Genomic DNA, 12173 nt, shown 5'->3' on the forward strand with positions numbered 1-12173 from the left:
TTTTTTTGGCAGTAATATGCACATACATATATATGCATGCAAAAACGTTATCAATTAATGGAGCATGTACATACGGATGCGTAGAAAATGCATTTTCATTTGACTCCAAAACTATTGGGGCATATTAGTAGACGAAATAAAGTCGACTCTTAAGTTAAAGTTTGTCAGCCCCAAATAAGAAGAAAGTTAGTATGTATGTACATACATATATGTAATATTATGTGCATGTGCAAGAACGTTATCAATAAATGGTTTTGGAGTATGTGTATTGGGTACATATGTACATATGTAAGTATGTACATACATATATACATTCAGATGCGATCAACTAATTAGCAACGAAATTCAATATGATATTGTTTGCAAATTATGTTTATTTATTTTTAATGATTTTAATTTAAAATATAATTCAATCTGTAACAAGAACCACAATAATAAAAGTTTAAAAGCTTGCACAAATTGCAAAAAAACGAATCAAACTTCAAGAAATGGTCATCCAAATTTTTAATTAGAATATTTAAAAAATTTTCGGGTATGCAGTATTGTAGTCCATTCAATTATAGTATAAGAAAGTGCAAGTTTCAAGTTGTTTAAAATTACCATTGATTTTATAGATTTTTTTTTGTGGGGGTGTTGCTGTTTTTTTTCATACAAAAAAAATTGTGATCATGTGTTATATGGAAGAAAATGCGAACACCCTCCACAAAAAAAATTCTAAAAATTCAACTGTAATGGCTAGAAACTTGCACTTTAGTGTACTTCATTGAATGGGCTACAAAGCTGCATACCCGAAAATTTTCTAAATTTCAAAATAAAAAAATTGAAATCTTGATAACAATTTTTTTTGAAGTTTGATTAATTTTTATGCAATTTGTGCAGGCTTATAAACTTTTATTATTGTGGTTTCTGTTATAGATTGAATTCTATTTTAAAGAAAATTATTAAAAATAAATAAACAAACACAATTCGCAAACAATATCATTTTGAATTTCGTTGCTAATTATGTAGTTGATCGCATCTGTGTGTACTACAAGCATCCATATGTGCATGCCTAATAGGAAGAAAGTTAGTTGCAGCTTTTTTCACAGATACCTATTCCACTGAAAATGATGTGAAAAAGCTGTAACTAACTTTAGTGTCAACTTTATTTTGACCATGAATAAGCCCCATTATTTACATGTAATACGAGTATTGCAGTTTAAAATCATCATTCAACACATTGGTCCGTATGCATAAAAACTAAGCAGTTGCTTTTACTTAAAATTTCATAACTTTCACTTAAATTTATTTGAACAAATCGAGTAAAAGGTCTGAGATTTTAAGAAAAGGTATCTGCTTAGGTTATATGCATATGGCATATTTTCGCGAAATAAATGTTCATAAAACTCAAATATAACTTTTCGAGAAAAACCACTTTGCTAACAAGTGCAATTGCTGCTTTTGTACGTTTTTGTCAATGTATCCATTTTTGAGTGAATTTGCTAGCAAGAAAACTGCGGTTTGTTGCATTGAAAGCAGCGTAGCAATCGTTAAAAAATAAAAACTGATTTTTTCTTCGCTTTTAAATGCCGACAACAAATTACCAAAGAGTACGCATTTGTAGGCTTTTTTTGTCAATATGTCCATCTTTAAAGTGAATTTGGGAAAAAACTAAGGCACCTAGAAAACTGCGGTTTGTTGCATTGAAAACAGCGCGGCAACTAAAATAAGAATTGTTAAAAAAAAAAAATCGATTTTTGCTACCCAAATGCCGACGGCAAATCACCAATGAGTTTGCATATTTGCATAGCTTTCACATATTTATTAGATAACAAATCTACGTTTTGGAGTTAAAGCATTCCCGGGCATATATTTTCGTAAATTAATTTTCATTAATTTAACCAAGAATTTTAATCTTTTTTTTTTTATTAAACCAATGCCGCGAAAAAGAAAATCCAAACCAAAGTACTTAACATTGATACAAATTAACAATATTGTATCTCCGCTCAGCTCTGTTAACTTGCCGCTCAGGTGTGTTAATTTGCCGCTCTCAATTTTCGGTTCGAGTGGTGAGCTTCTAGAGCGATTTTGGTAGTGTTTGACAATTCATTCGTAATTGCTGCTTCTCTGTTTTAAACGTTCTCTGGTTCTGACTCTAGCTGGGGAAGAAAACTCATTTTTTCAAGTTGCAACGGCTAGGACTTTTTCTACGAATGACAATGTGAAACGGAGTGAAGAATAGTGCTACACCAAAGTTGTGTTGCCAGAAGGTTTGCCAAGTTGTGTCCCCACACTACTCCCCCCTAAATGAGTCTTAATGCAGGAACCAGAAAAGCCAAATTTAATGATTGGTGCCGTAGTTATTGGGTAAGCTTGTTGAAGTGCTAGGATGATGCGGAAGATCTGGTCTATTTAGAACTCTTCTCTGGGCGGCGCTGCCAAATATGTCATCGCTGGCTAAATGTGCGGGTTCGAGGCGTTCGATGTTCACGTTGACATCTCTGCCGTTGACCTCGATGGTATAAACGCGATCATCTATTTGACGATCCTACGAGGACCTGAATAGGGCTGGTCGAGCGGTCGTTTGGTAGCGTCGACTCTGAGGAACACAAGCGAACAAGTCGACAAATCTCTGTAGCAAAAGGTTTTTTGACGACAGTGGTGCGAAGTAGGAGCTGGTCTTATCTTTTGAATCTGGGTGCGGAGTTCTTCGAGGAAAAATGACTGATCTGATGGAGAGTTCTCGTGCATGAAAAATTCGCCTGGGATCCGAAGCGTTGTCCCATAAAGGTACTCCGCTGGTGATGCTTTCAAGTCTTCCTTATAGCAGGTTCTCAGCCCTAGTAAAACTGAAGGTGGCACTCATGTCCATTGCGGAATTTCGTGGCACATGATCGCTGCTTTGGGGGTGCGATGCCACCTCTCTACAAGTCCATTTGCAGCCGGGTGGTATGCTGTCGTGCGGATTCTTTTACCGCCAACTAAACGTGAGAGGGATTTGAAGAATGCGCTCTCGAATTGAGTGCCTTGGTCGGTCGTAAGAAGTTTGGGGCAACCAAAACGTGATATCCAGTGCGAATAGAATACGTTGGCCACTGTGCTCGCTGTCATGTCTCTTATCGGTACTGCTTCAGGCCATTTCGTAAACCGATCAATCATCGTCATACAATATCGGTAACCCTGAGACTCGGGTAACGGTCCGACCAAATCCAGGTGGATGTGATCAAACCTTTCATCTGGAAGAGGAAAAGCAGCTGGTGTTGTACGGATATAACGGCCCACTTTTGATCGCTGACATGGGACACAGTCCCGTGCCCATTGAGTGACGTCCTTGTTCATCGACGGCCAGATGTATCGTTGAGTAAGAATCTTGACAGTTGTTCTACCACTAGGGTGAGCGAGGTTGTGCAGTACGTCAAAAACTCTGCGTCGTAGCGGTGTCGGTACGAAAGGTCGAACGTTGTTAGTGGAAATGTCGCAGATGATTCCTTTGCCCTCAGGACCGTAAGTAAGCGTTTGTAAGTTCAAGGAGGTGTCGTTGTGAGTTAGCAACCGCTGGGGTTCCTTATCCAACGCCTGGGCGGCTGAAAGTTCGTCGTGGTCGATACACATTGGAAGGTGCAATGTGTCGGCAACGTGGTTATCCGAGCCGGTAATGTTCTGGATATTTGTGGTGAATTGGCTGATGAATCCCAACTGTCTGATTTGTTGTGAGGGCGAGACGATAACGCAACTATGATTGGACGACAAGTGCGCAGATAGCTTAATACATTCACACTTCTCTCATTGTATTCATCACTGTCTTTAGGTGAAATTAGTCAAAAACGCAGAACTTATACTTAAACGCAGTCTGTAAATGCAGAAATTCGTCGATTACCACGGTGCAGCGAACAAAGGTGGCGCCGTCAGTGGTACCGCTACTTTGGTTTTGCCGATTTTGACAGTTGCGGTAACTTGTAAATAAACCTTTGTTTACAAATCAGCGACAAAGAAAATTTTAATTATAAGTGAAAAATCAGTTTAAATGGTATTAATTTGCAATTTCTGAGTGATTTTTGAGTTGAAGACTGCGTAAAAACTAATAAAATGAAGTGCCGCGTGTTAAATTTCGACAGCCGTTAAGATGCGAGATGCGTAGATGATGCAAGTGTAGCGCTGTGACGAATCGCTGTATTTTGTGTACATAGGGCACGGTAAAGCCGTTCTAGAAACGTATCTTTATTATTATATTGACAGCATTGCATCACAATGACTTCGCTTCTGCTCCAAGCATCCTCCTTTAGCAAGTTAACTAATCAATCCCGCTGAGATGCTGCCGCAGTTTGCTGCATCAGTCTTAATTGCAAAGCAATAGAGTGCACTAAAATGTTTGCTGCAGCAGCTTCGATTGCAAAGCAATCGAATACACTAAAACGTTCACTATTCTCTAATAGATTATGTGAAAATGCAATATTTTCGCATTTAGCAAAATTAAAACACGTTTTTCGCTGTAAAGTGAACTGTTTTGGCAGTTTCAACTCGTTCTTCTTTTCACTCTATTCTTTGTTTACTTGTGGTACACAAATGTCAACGGCCAGGACGGCGCAATCTTGTATTCTATCATTCTTGGTCGATTACTGGAGCCCTCAGTGTTGCTTACTACAGTGTTGCCAGTCATCAATGCCTTTTCATAAACGCACCTTTTCAACTACAATTTTTCGTGCTATAATAGATGCTAGCTAAATACAAATTACTTATTTTTCAACAAAAAACCTTATTCGATAGTAAATTTCAAATATTTTAAACGTATTTTGAAAAGAAACATAACTTTTTTACCAGCTGCAAAACTAACGAAGTGCCAACCATCTATAGAAGGAAATCAGCTGACACGGAAAAATTTAAATTCCGCAATTTCTGCGCTATGGGCTACAACGACAGAAAAGTTCTGCGGTGTTGAGTTTTCATTTACATGGAGCTTTGGTAAGACAGATCGTGCCAGCTGACTCCAATTTACGTACTTGACTAATTTCATCGTTTGATTTTTCGAAGACAGTGAATTGGACAATTCGGTCACGTCTTGGTTAATTTCAGTAAAAGTGGCAAGACAACATCGGAAAATATCACATAATTATGAAAAAGTGGTTTGTGTTTGGATATTTTAGTAAATAATATGAAATCCAAACGACACTAACGGCGGTTGCTGAAAAATGTATTGTCTTTATAATTGTCTGGACGCCTACTTTACACAACAATTTGACAACTAATACATATTCTCAATTGCCTTGTCTCAAATTGTTTTATGTAAACGCAGCGTAATTTTTGTTATTGCATACACAAATATTGTTCACGATGCAGCGAACAAACCCTACAAGAATTGAGTGATGGAAACTAAAAGCATAAACAGACGGCAGCGATGCACAATAGGTTCTTTCCCGTACGCAACGCGGGATCCCGCGGGTGCTCAAAATAGCCCAGAAATCATTCCCGTATGGGTAATAGAGAGCGAAAATTGGAACGTATTGGATCTTAAGTGTCTTCTTCTTCCTGCCCAAAACAGACCGGACTTTTTCTCCGGGTAAAAATGGATAAAACGTCAAAGTGCATATCAGCTGTTTTGTGTTTACATGTTGCCAAGAATGATAGAATACAAGATTGCGCCGATCGGAGAGGATTTTTGAGAATAACTTGTGTGTGACGTCACACTGGTGCAATTGCGAGAGAGAAATGCCAAAACGTGAGCAAGAATGGAAGAAGAAGAAAAAATGTTGCAAGGAAAACGTAAACAAGTTGCACCAGTGTGACGTCATGCAAACAACGATTCTGTCAAATTCGTTAAGAGAGGAATAGCGGTCCGAGATCGGCGCAACCTTTGTATTCTCTCAATCGTGCATGTTGCCTGTTTCTAGTGATGTGCTGAGTCAATACTTTTAAGTATTGATCGATATTCGGTACCGATTTAAAAAGTATCCAATACTCTCGATACTCGGAACCGAAACATTTAGGTTTCGAATAAAAGCGCACATAGGCCAAAAATATGGAAAACGGTTCAGGGGAGACTCGCCTATAAAAACCCGAATGTACGAGGCAATAGAGCTTTTCATACGGATTCAAATGAAAAATGTATATATGTCGGTTCGAGGCCATAATGCTGAGAAACTCTTACTTGTTTGAAGCATTTTTGTTCCAGCTGAATCGGACGATATTATTTTGTAGGCCTGGGGGCAGATTCTGTAACCAGTTAGCGACAATTTTCGAATCGGCTACGGTTTTGTTGACGTATGATATGAAATATTTTTACGTCAACAAGTGCGATATCGATCCGAAAGTTGTCGCTAACTGGTTACAGAATCTCCCCGCTGAAAGGCTTCTTCATCCGTAAAAGCATTTTTTTGTACCTTGGATCAACTAAGATTAAAACTGATCAAATAATATTTCTCTGTTGCGATAAGTTCAAGTGTTTTAGCCGATATCATATAAATTAGTAATTCAAGTTTTCTCTAAACTTGAAATGCATATAATGGAGAAGGTTTAATGTAAAGAATCGGTATCGGGTATCGAAAAGGAAGTATTGGGTACCGAAATATTTTTTAAGTATTGGGTACCGAAAATTCAGCACATCACTAGCTGTTTCACAAATTCTGGGCACGAAATGTGGTTTTTTGCGTTCCCGTACTTCTTGATTATGTCCCATTTTTGAGAGCAAACTTTACGCTTATTCTCTAATTACCGGATCCGGTCCGGATTGTTAGGTGAATTTGTCGACTGCCTTCCTCGGGGATGAATATGCTAGGGATGAAATTATTGGTACACACGGCTTTGGCAGCACGCAGGGTTGCTTTAAGAAACAAAAAATAATTAACTCCAAATAGTTTCAAAAAGTAGTGTAAAACGAAGTTTATTGAATAAATCCACATAAAATGGTACACATAAATGACTCATTTTCTAAACGATTTAAATAAAACGAATCTCATAACCTTTTTTGTGCAAACGGCATTTGCCAATTCATAGAAAAGTACTACGGATTGTAAATTTTTGTTAACTATGAGGTGAATGAAAACTTTCAACCCGGCCTGACGGTTTTGAAGAATTTGTTTGTTCTAATTTTATTACTAAGGCGTCTAATAAATGCATGGCTTTTAGTTATTGAAGAATAAATGTCAGTAAAGACAAGTTTTTCAACATGCAACTCTTCTACTAATTCACATGAAATTACTATCTCAACGCTCGGAGCGCTGCCACTGAGGGCCTTTGCCAACTGATAAAAAGAGAAAATTTGGAAAGACCAAACAAAACCATAGTTTTTACCTAGCTCGTGGGACTACGCAAAATTTTGACAGCTTGTAAATATGTATACACATAAAGTTGTGGGCGGAAATAAAGAGTCAAAATCAAAATGGAGAAAAGAACAAAAAGCGTACGTTGGTTGTCAGTTATAAAATAAATCCAATTTATTTGCGAATATTTGTTTATTCTATTACTATTCTATTATTAATTATATTGATAACAGAACCAGGCAGCTCGCACGTTGTCTAAATTCTCAAGTAACATAAAATCCACAAAAGAATACATTGTTTGTATTACCATCAATACGCCATGTATAAATTTTAACAACACACAAAAATAGAGCTTTCGCACGAGCGTTTGTTTGGTTTTTCAACACCATTTATATTTTTCTTTTAATAAAATCACGATTCTAATCTAAGAAAAAAGTCTGAGGAAGGCCATTAAATAGCAGCACACAACCCAGTGCCTTCCTCAAGGGTGAATATAGCTACAACAACAACGATTACTACAACAACAACCCAAAAAGGTTGGCTACTGTCCATGGTGAAATAAAAAAAAGGTGATATCAGTAATCTAATATGGCGTCGCATTTGACAAAATTGGCCACCATAAATTGCAATGTTGCTAACTACATTTTTCCTCCTATTTGTGTTTCCAAGAAGAAATATAGTGTCGGCAACATTGTTTCTCTGTTTTTTTTTCCTTTGATATTCGCCTGCGTTCTTTCAATAACTTGCGAGAAAATGATCGGAAGTTTTAGTTGCGTCGGTAAGTTATCTGTTTTATATTTTCGATATTTTTAGTTAAAGTAATACTTTTTCGTTAACTAGCTCCAAATAAATAGTCCAGAGCATTTAAGAAGCGCCTTGCTGCTATTCCTGCTGCAACGTAACACGTATTGGTTTGCAATTCAACATTGCGATTTGTAAGTATGTACATACGTGCATACAATTTATAAATTTTCTATTAAATGTTGAGCTTGGTGATTTTTAGTCTGCAATTGTATACCAGTTTTTAACCCTCTTGAAGATACATCACTATTTAGCTCTAAGTGGGAACCCCAAAAAATGGTTCACGACTTTACCTTTTAATGATTGTATTATTTTATTATTTTATAATACGCCTTTTAGCTGCGAGTCCCTTAAATATCGTTTTAACCGTTTAAAGGGTTAAATGAACTAATTATTATTTTAATTATTGACGTATTATTTTTTAATAGAATATTTCAAGAGTACCTTGTGCTTTGTGCCATACGACACGGCCAGGTGCAGGTGTAAGTCGTTCCGAAATATTTATGACTCCAAAATTCTCTAAAGTAAACATGTAAACTAGCAGGGTCAATTAAATTATATTCTATTATATTATATTAGTTCAACATCAGCTATGCTATGGAACTCAGCTATTCATAGTATACAGAAATAAGTGTTTGTAAAGAGTATTAATTAGCTTCGAAAAAGCTACATATTATATTAATTCTAGAGTTTCAAAATATTAAATTTGAAGTTACATTTATTTATTATCACTACATTTCCACGCATTATAAATTCGAAAAACATGTGCATTTAATAAACATCTAAACTAAAAAATATGTACATAAAACATTCAATAAAACTTGAAAATATCCACCGATAAATGTTGTTTCTCTCTTGTTCATCAAGTTCTCTTTCAGCTTTCAATTCTCGCCTGAAGCATTATTTCCTAGCCGATAAGAGGGAATATGAAACGGATAAGTAGGGATCAACACGAACCAAAACGTGTTTGACTCCAAAGGTTTTTTAGGCCTTTACTAAATTAAAAAGAAATACTTTAAAAATAATAGACAAGATTTTCTTTTTTCTTTTCGGATTTTCGAAAATAAAAATTATCGCATGCCGCCCTAATGTCTAATAATTATTGTTCTATGTTTCATTAATTAAATAATAATTAATTGCTGATTTATTGTCACTCCAGTACTACGATTTTAATAAAGTACTAGAAAGGTAGTAAGGGGTACCAAAAGATTCCCTTTTCTACTAACCTGAAATACATGACCGGAGTATGAGGGTCAACAAATAGTACAAAAACGGCTTCTGATGTCACCTTGTTTTTATTTCACCATGGCCACTGTCTATATAGCTGAAATACAATGCCGGCGAACGGCGAACTCACCACAGCGAAATTCGCGCTGTCAAAATTAGAACACCCGCAAGCATATGAAATTGAACACAGCCAAAGCGAAATGCGAAGTTCGCATGGCGGCGTTTCATGGCGATAGATTTATTTCTATCGCTCTGCTGGGCGATGACAGCTGTGCGTGCCAAAGGTGGCCGTATTTGTTTTGTGCTTTCAAAGTTTAAAAAGAAAACAACCTAAACACGATTTTTTTTTTGTTGTTTGAAAAATATAGTTGTGGATTCGTTAAATCTGGCTTGAAACAAATTATTTATAATAATCTTTCTTTGTTTTACATTTATATTTGTTATCATTTCCTCATTTCTAAATATGGTTTAGTTTTTTCTAAATATGGTCACCCAAATTATAAAGGCGACCAAATGGGATCAGCTGTTTTCGCTACCGCTCTAATTCTGTTTAAGTAGGCGAAATAGTTGGGCGAACGGTGAACGACAGCATCGCCCAATTCGGCGAAGTTTGCCGTTCGCCGGTATTGTATTTCAAGCAATACCATGGTGGAATTATACAAGGTGTTGTACGTAGTGACAGCTCATGTCGACAGCTCCCTTACAAAAGGTTGTAATATGGAAGCACGAGAGAAACGGGAAGAAAAAAAGCCCGCTTTGCGAAGTAGTACGAAATTTGGTACTATTTTTCATATAAAATTTTGCATATAAATAGTTACAAACGGTATATTATGATAAGCTAAATTCGCGAAAGTAGTATATATAACGTAGTACTTATGCAATAAATGGTAATTTAGTTTATTAAACACAATGTCCTATAATTATAGTCAAACTTCCAAAACCAAAAAATTAGTGGTGACCCCGAGTCGTTACAACATGACGGAATCGACAAAAGGGCGAATCGACGGATGGGGAGAATATTTCATCGAACAAAATGCCAACTAAAGATGTGGAGCTTGCATCGCAATGCAAGCTGCGACCGTTCTGAATTGAGATGACAGACAAATGGTTTCTACAAATTGAGGCCACCTTTCAGTCGTACAAGACCACATCTTATGTCGGTAAATACAATCTGGTTTTCTCAGCAATTAGCAGCGATGCTTTAAAGGACGCTGCGGATTTTTTAAAAACCTTACCAACTCAAGACCGATATATTAACCTCAAAAGTCAACTACTGTCACGTTTTACTGATTCAGCCGACCCACATAGGGTATTTGGCTGATTTAGGCATATTTTTATCGCTACAAACATCAAATATAGTTTTAGTTATCGAATAAAACATTCACTATAACTACCCTGTTACTAATAGAAAATTCAATCGTAGTGAAATCTTATTTATTGTCAATATTATTGTGGCTTATTAACATTTGTTTCCATATTGTTATCGAGCTTTGTAGCACTATTATGTTTTTAGGGAAAAGGGAAAAAGCAACAAAGTCTTAGCGGTAGAAGTTACCAAAAAAACAGTTATATCGTTGGAAAAGCAGGGCCAGAGGCAGTGAACCACAGACGGGATTGCAGCAGCAAAAATCACTGGGGAATAGATGCATAGTTAAATAGGTAGTTCTTGTTTAAATCTTCCATCTAAACTTACCAAGAAAACAGTTATATCGTTGAAAAAGCAAGGCCAGTGGCAGTGAACCACAGACGGAATTGCAGCGGAAGGAAGCACCGACCAAAATAACTACAAATCCTTGGGGAGAACTCTAAACCGATGTTTTTTTGCCGAATTAATGTTGAAATTTCTAATTTAATTTTCAGTTGCCAACGATAAGAATAGAGTAAATGTCAAAGAATTGTTCAGTGATTGCAAATCGGTTTTGGAATAGGGAATGAGGTAGTTTAGTACTTTTTTAAAGGCGATAAAATGTAGTTTTTTCAAGAGGGAAACACTGATATAGCTAAGGGAGCCAAGATGGCGGATTAGAGCGAGAACGCTGTCAATATCCAACACCTTGTATTATTCCACCATGGTCTATACTGTGGTTTCGACTATATGGAGGCGGGTAGAAAAGTCATGTTGGACTTAGAGAGGGAAAAGTAAATACCAAATTTTACATTATTTACTCAGCCCCTTCTTCACTAATGATACTTTTCCAAAAAAAAAATACGGGAGTGGGCGCGATACCGACTAATCAGTTTAGTTGCCTTTGGAGATTAACCCATTGGCTGCATTTCTTTATTCATTCTGAACGTTTGGAATAAACTTTTTTGTTTACTTATTCTTTTGAACGTTCCTGATGATATGTTAACGTATATTTCAAACGTATTCTGTTTATTCCAGATGTGAATTGGGATTATTCGGAATGTATAAAGAAACGCAGCCATTATTAAACAAAGTGTTTCTTTTTCAACTGTAATCAATTATTTAAATGTCGTGGAATATCCAGGTGAAGATATTTATCATTTGTTTGGTACTTTCCAATTTTCTGACCAAAAAATTTACTTTGAAATGTAGATGCTAAAGATTATTAGTAAAAAAAAGTGTGAGTACCGGTCCGCCCGGTATTGAAATTAGACGAATGTTTTCAGAATTTTATGTAGTTTTCGAATGTATAATTTGATCTTTGCGCGCGACTTTGCGAACATATGTAATTTTTGATTTTCTTAATTGTGGATTTTCAGCTTTTTTTTGCATAATTTCGCGAAAAGAATTTTTCGAACAATGAAAAAATCTCACCAAATATTGGGAAAAAAGCGAGTGTTTACACCTAAGTCATTTTATAGTATGACCTTTGTTTTCTGAGAGTGGAAAGCAGGAAACAAAAATTAACCAAAATTCCATCACATTTAATGACTGGGCCCAGTTTTTTT

This window comes from Rhagoletis pomonella, unplaced genomic scaffold (assembly GCF_013731165.1).
Source record: "Rhagoletis pomonella isolate Grant_MI unplaced genomic scaffold, Rhpom_1.0 Rhpom_scaffold_00006, whole genome shotgun sequence".
NCBI classification, from domain to species: domain Eukaryota; kingdom Metazoa; phylum Arthropoda; class Insecta; order Diptera; family Tephritidae; genus Rhagoletis; species Rhagoletis pomonella.